This window comes from Ursus maritimus, unplaced genomic scaffold (assembly GCF_017311325.1).
Source record: "Ursus maritimus isolate PB19 unplaced genomic scaffold, ASM1731132v1 scaffold_7, whole genome shotgun sequence".
Lineage (NCBI taxonomy): Eukaryota > Metazoa > Chordata > Mammalia > Carnivora > Ursidae > Ursus > Ursus maritimus.
The window spans coordinates 11,086,461-11,092,184 of record NW_024426885.1 but is presented as its reverse complement, the minus strand read 5'-3'; the positions used below and the strand labels follow the sequence as shown (position 1 = coordinate 11,092,184).

Here is a 5,724-nt window from a genome sequence, read left to right as displayed (position 1 = left end):
AAAGCACGGGGACAGGACCCCTGGGCAGAAAGAGCTGCTGCCCTGGGTTGTGAGGGGTGGCTGATTATATACCATGGGGTTAGGGGAGGTAAGGGAAAGGGGAGGCTGAGAAAGCACTTTCATATGTCAAAGAAGACTCGCTGGATATTGGAGACCTTGCTATTTTCAAGCCAAGGCTGTTTACAGTATTTTTTTTATAATAATTTTTTATTATGTTATGTTAGTCACCATACAGTACATCCCAACTTTTTGATGTAAAGTTCCATGATTCATTACTTGTGTATAACACCCAGTGCTCCATGCAATACGTGTCCTCCTTAATACCAGCCTATCCCATTCCCCCACCCCCCTAAGACTATACTTTCAGGGATCATTTCTATAGTTTGTTTACAGTATTTTCCTCCTATCACGTGTCCTTATCAATGAGCTGCAGGTCCAAAAGAAATTCCGTTTTATTTACATTTCCTTCTGCCTCAGCTTCCCTCAATTTTATGGAGGGGATGGTAATGTTAGGGCTTTAGGAAACTGAATTATGGGTCTCTGGAAGTTAGGTTATTGATAAGAAACTTCTTCCTTGTAAATCACTAGGACATGTGTAAACTGAGGGAGACTCAGGTCTCGCAGGATTGTGGTCTCTGTCAGTTAACCATTCATTTTTTCCTTTCCTTAGTTTTAGGGCAGCCAGGACTGCCGAGGAATGTTGCATACATTGGGGTGTTTTCAGGGTGTCAGTTTCTGCTTTGTCCTCAGCTTGCCTTCCGTTCCCTCATCAATGACCATTGAAATATGCTTTTCTCTACCCCCAGAGACAGACTTTCCCTTGGCTGCACGTGCCATGTGAGTTGTTCTTCTCCCCAGTGCTGGTGCGTTTGCCCTGAGCCAGCCATACCTGCCCCCTGCTTTCCTCATGGAACCAACGGCACTGGAGTGGGTCTTTTGCTTGTCAGAACATGTTTAGGTTGCTCCCAATAATGGGAACGATTATAAGTATACTTCCCAATTAGATAAATCCTCAGAGGGGGACCAGGAAGACATTTTCATCATTCTCAAGGCCACATTATTACATTCCCCAACTCAGAGGCCATTCACTGCTCCCTCATCTGGGGCTCAGTCCTCCTGGTGACAATGCCTTCTGCCTATTTTTGCTACCATGAATTTCTTTCTACTCTATCATTTCGGCTTCCTCTTAGCTTCTGTGCACATGGAATTTTTACCAACTCACCGTCTCTACCACCTCACGATGACTACACTCTGCTTCTCAGAGAGGAGTAAATGCTTGACTTACGTACACCACATTGGTTCCTTGTTGCCAACGATATAGGAAATGCAGGTTTTTTAGGTTTGCAATGAAAGCGACTCTTGATAAATTATTGAGGCTGTGAACTGAACACGGAACCGTTTACATTGGGAGTCAGAAATTTACCGAGTCATTTCCTCATTAAAGGAGAAATCACCTTGAACAGCCACCACAGGCTTGGAGATATTAGCATTTTATAAACAATTGAATGCATTCTTTCATCTTTTATGCTGTTACGGACTTTAATGGAGTAAACATAGCAGGAAAAAAGTTAGTAAAATATGAAAGGGAGAAATTAGGCAGACTGCTAATCCTTTAGCAGAATTAAACACAATGCCTCAAAGGTATTTCTGGGCTGCTTTACAGAAAATAGCTCAATAATTAATTCACTTTATGTATCCTCATGTGGCAGGAAATGCCAAATCTCTTTAAAATGTTGTTACGTTTGGGTTCTGAGTTTCTCCAGAAAGTTACATGAGGAAGGGCTTTTAGGTGGCAACGTTCAGATTCTCTAAAACGTTTTAGTCCTGTCGTTTAGAGGAGGTGAAAACTATCTTGGCAGACTGGACAGGCATCCCCAGCCCTGGGGGAGTGCTAGGTCGAGGAGGTGGGGAGCAGCTTGCCATCACTCTGGTTTCTCGGGAGGAACGTCTTCAATGACAGAATGGCGAAGATGTGTTGAGTCTATGAAGCTATAAACTTGGTTCTGGGCGTATGGGTCTGTACGTAGAGAAATGGGAAAGTCACAAAGGCAATCCTGGGGAGAAGGTAGGGCCCCGTTACCTGACCCGAATCATTTGCCCAGGGCCCCGCGTTCGTTCATCGACATATGTCTCTGAGCACCTGCTGTGTAGCTAGTGCTGTGCCGGGTCCGGGACTGTTGGTGGTCAGCACGCCAGGCCTGGTCCCAGCCTTTTGGGGCCTGCATTCCAGTGGGACAATAACGGAGCCCCAAAACACATTTTGAGAAGAGCTGAAGAAACAAAGTATGTGGTGACAGACGTCAGCAAAAAGGAGGCAAACATAATACCAGCAACTGTGAAAGAGCTTTTATTGACTAAAAGAAGAAAACCTCTCAGTTTTTTAAGAATTTAAATTTTGAATGAAAGTCATCGAAAACAGGCGATTCCATGAGGTTTAAAAGCAAAGGGCTGGATGAAGACATGTGGAGCAAATATTAGCAAATGGTCCTAACGTCACACGAGGGTGACTTCAAAGCCAAGGATTAAAATCAGGCGAAGGTGGCACTTTGTTATACAGGATATTATCCCCGGTGAGACTGTGATGATCACGCATCCAGATCTTCAGTTTCTGTGGCAGGCAGAATAATGGTTCTCCCACAGATGTGCATTCCTGGCACCTGTAAAAATGTGACCATGACAGAAGGGACTGTCGAGATGGGTTTGAGTTGAGGATCTTGAGATAGGGAGGTTATCCTGGATTATCCTGGTGGGCCCAGTGTAATCGCAAGAGTCCTCCTAAGTGGAAGAGGGAGGCAGCAGAGTCAGAAAATGGGGTATGATGTGAATGGTGAAGTTTCTGGCTTTGAAGACGGAAGACGGCTGCAAGCCAAGGAATGTGGGCAGCCTCTGGAGCCAGGAAGGCAAGGAAGCAGATTCCTCCCTAGCACCTCCAGAAAAAATGCAGCCCTGCCGATTCCTTGATTCCAGCCGGTGAGTCTTCCAACCTCCAGAGTGATGAAGATAATACGTGTGTGTTGTGTAAGCGACTATGTTTGTGGTCATTTGTTATACCAGCCCTAGGAAACCAGCACATGTACCAAATAACTAAGCATCAAATTATGTAAAGAATAAAGGGTAGTGACTACAGGGAGAAATATACAGAATCATAAAAGAGATTTTTAACTCATTCCTGCTAACACAGAAGATTGGGTTTGGGATTGCTAACTGCTCATCAGAATCTGTGGTCTTCTCTTCTTCCCAAGTACACAACTGGACTACATTTCCCAGCTCCCTTTGCAGCTAGATATGGCCACGTGACTGTTCTAGCCAATGTGATATAAGACATTTCTGGGCCAAGACTTTTAAGCTCACTCTGCCCCCACCTCCCCCAAAACAATGACAAGGCCTTAGGAGATGGAGGAGTCTTAAGGTGGAAAGAGAGGGGTCCTTGAATCATCTTGTGACCAGTACATTTTATGAGAGTGAGAAATAAGCTTCTGTGTATTTGAGTCATTGTATATTTTGGAGTCTTTTTGATACAGTAGCCTAGTTTAAGGATTAGGAAATATAGAGAAAAATATTTAAGAATTTAAAAGATCTGAAAGTTATAATTAAGAAAGGAAATAATCAACAAAACTAAAAAGCAACCGACTGAATGGGAGAAGATATTTACAAATGACATATCCAAAAAAGGGTTAGTATCCAACATATATAAAGAACAAATACAACTCAATGCCCCCCAAATAATCCAATTAAAAAATGGGCAGAAGACATAAACAGACATTTCTTCAAAGAAAACAAACAGACGGCCAACAGACACATGAGAAGGTGCTCAACATCACTCATCGTCAGGGGAATGCAAGTCAAAACCAGAAGGAGATATCACCTCACACCTGTCACAGTGGCTAAAACCAAAACACGAGAAACAAAAAGTGTTGGTGAGGATGTGGAGAAAAAGGAACCCCCTTACACTGTTAGTGGGCTGCAAACTGGTGCAGCCACTGTGAAAAACAGTATGGGGTTTCCTTAAAAAATTAAAAATAGAACTACTCTATGATCCAGTAATCTCACTCCTGAGTATTTACTAATTCAAAGGGATACATGCACCCCTATGTTTATTGCAGCGTTATTTACAATAGCCAAAGTATGGAAGCAGCCCAAGTGTCCATCAATAAATGAATGGATAAAGAAGAGGTGATATATATATATATATATATATATATGATAGAATATTATTCATCTATAAAAAGAATGAAATCTTGCCGTTAGCGAAAACATGGATAGAGCAAGAGAGTATCATGAGAAGTGAAATAAGTCAATCAGAGAAAGATAAATACCATATGATCTCACTCATGTATGGAATTTAAGAAATATAACAAATGAGCAAAGGAAAAAAAGAGACAGAGAGAGAGGCAAACCAAGAAACAGCCTCTTAACTAATGAGAACAAACTAATGGTTACCAGAGGGGAGGTGGTGGGGGGATGGGGGAAATAGGTGATGGGGATTAAAGAGTACACTTATCATGATGAAAAAAATTAAATTAAAAGATAGAAGATCCGAAATTTATAATTAGTATATAATTATAATTAGTTAATGTTAATAAAAATAGAATTAATAAATTGTAATTAAGATGATTAATAATCATAATTTAATATGCATTGGCATATCAGCGGATGGAGACTACTCCTTATTGTCAGGTAGTTTTTCCACATTTATAGAAATTGACCATGTAACAGGTCATGGAGCAAATGTCCATAAATTCCATTTAGTCAAAAGTGTAAGATTACATTTTCAAATCATAGTAAAACAAAAATAACTGACAAAAAAAATAGGCCTTCACGTTCCCCCCAAGCCCTGTACCTTCACACACAAAAAAAAAGAGGAAAAGATTTCTTAAATGGCCCTTTATTTCTCCTCTCATACTTTTCTGTAATATCTTGAAATTTCTTACTTGATTCTTACATTATTTCTGAAGAATTGGGGCAATACCACCACAGGGATAGAAATCGGGTGGGTGATTGCCAGAGACTGGGGATGGAGGAAGGTGACCCACAAAAAGCATGAGGGAACTTTTTGGGGTGATGAAAACGTTCTGTATCTCCACTGGGGTTCCAAAGCCTTCCAAACGCACTGAACCACACACCCCAAACAGTGTACATTTTACTGACTGTAGATTATACCTTAATAAACCTGAATTTAAAAAACTCAAGTCAAAGTAAATAATTTTATGGGCCATAGAACCCTAGATTATTCTTTTTTATTCTTTTTTTTTTTTTTTTTTTGTATCAAAAAACCACACCTAATGTTTTTGAGCATGCCTGTTTGAGGCCAGGAGGGCACTGAATCGTCTGGCTTTCAGATCTGGCTGCGTTGGACTTAGAATGAGCACGGCAAGTTGGAACATCGTCTGTCATGTCAGTATCTGTCAGAACACCGCTGTGCCAATACCCAGGCTCTCCTGCGAAATCCTAGTATGGAGGATTCTCTTCATTTGAAGAGAGAAGCAAATCACCTCTGCATTCCCGCGTTCCAAACCCGGATTCAGCAGAAGGAAGAGAAACCCTTCAGGGCATATCCCAGGATGGGCCCCATCTCCAAGTGCTGCATTTACCTCCTTCTGACTGTAAGCCATGCCAGCATGCCCGAGGCTGCCCCTGACGAGCAACCTTCCTGGTGCTCCTTACCTAGAACTTTCTAGAACATTATATTTTAAAAAGGAAGGTCGACAGGGCTCAGATACAGTT

The 5,724-nt window shown here is 41.7% G+C and overlaps 1 pseudogene; it reads left to right on the top strand.

Moving 5' to 3' along the window:
- Positions 1–351: 351 nt before the first annotated feature.
- LOC121101340 lies at positions 352–443 on the top strand (annotated as a pseudogene).
- Positions 444–5,724: the final 5,281 nt, after the last annotated feature.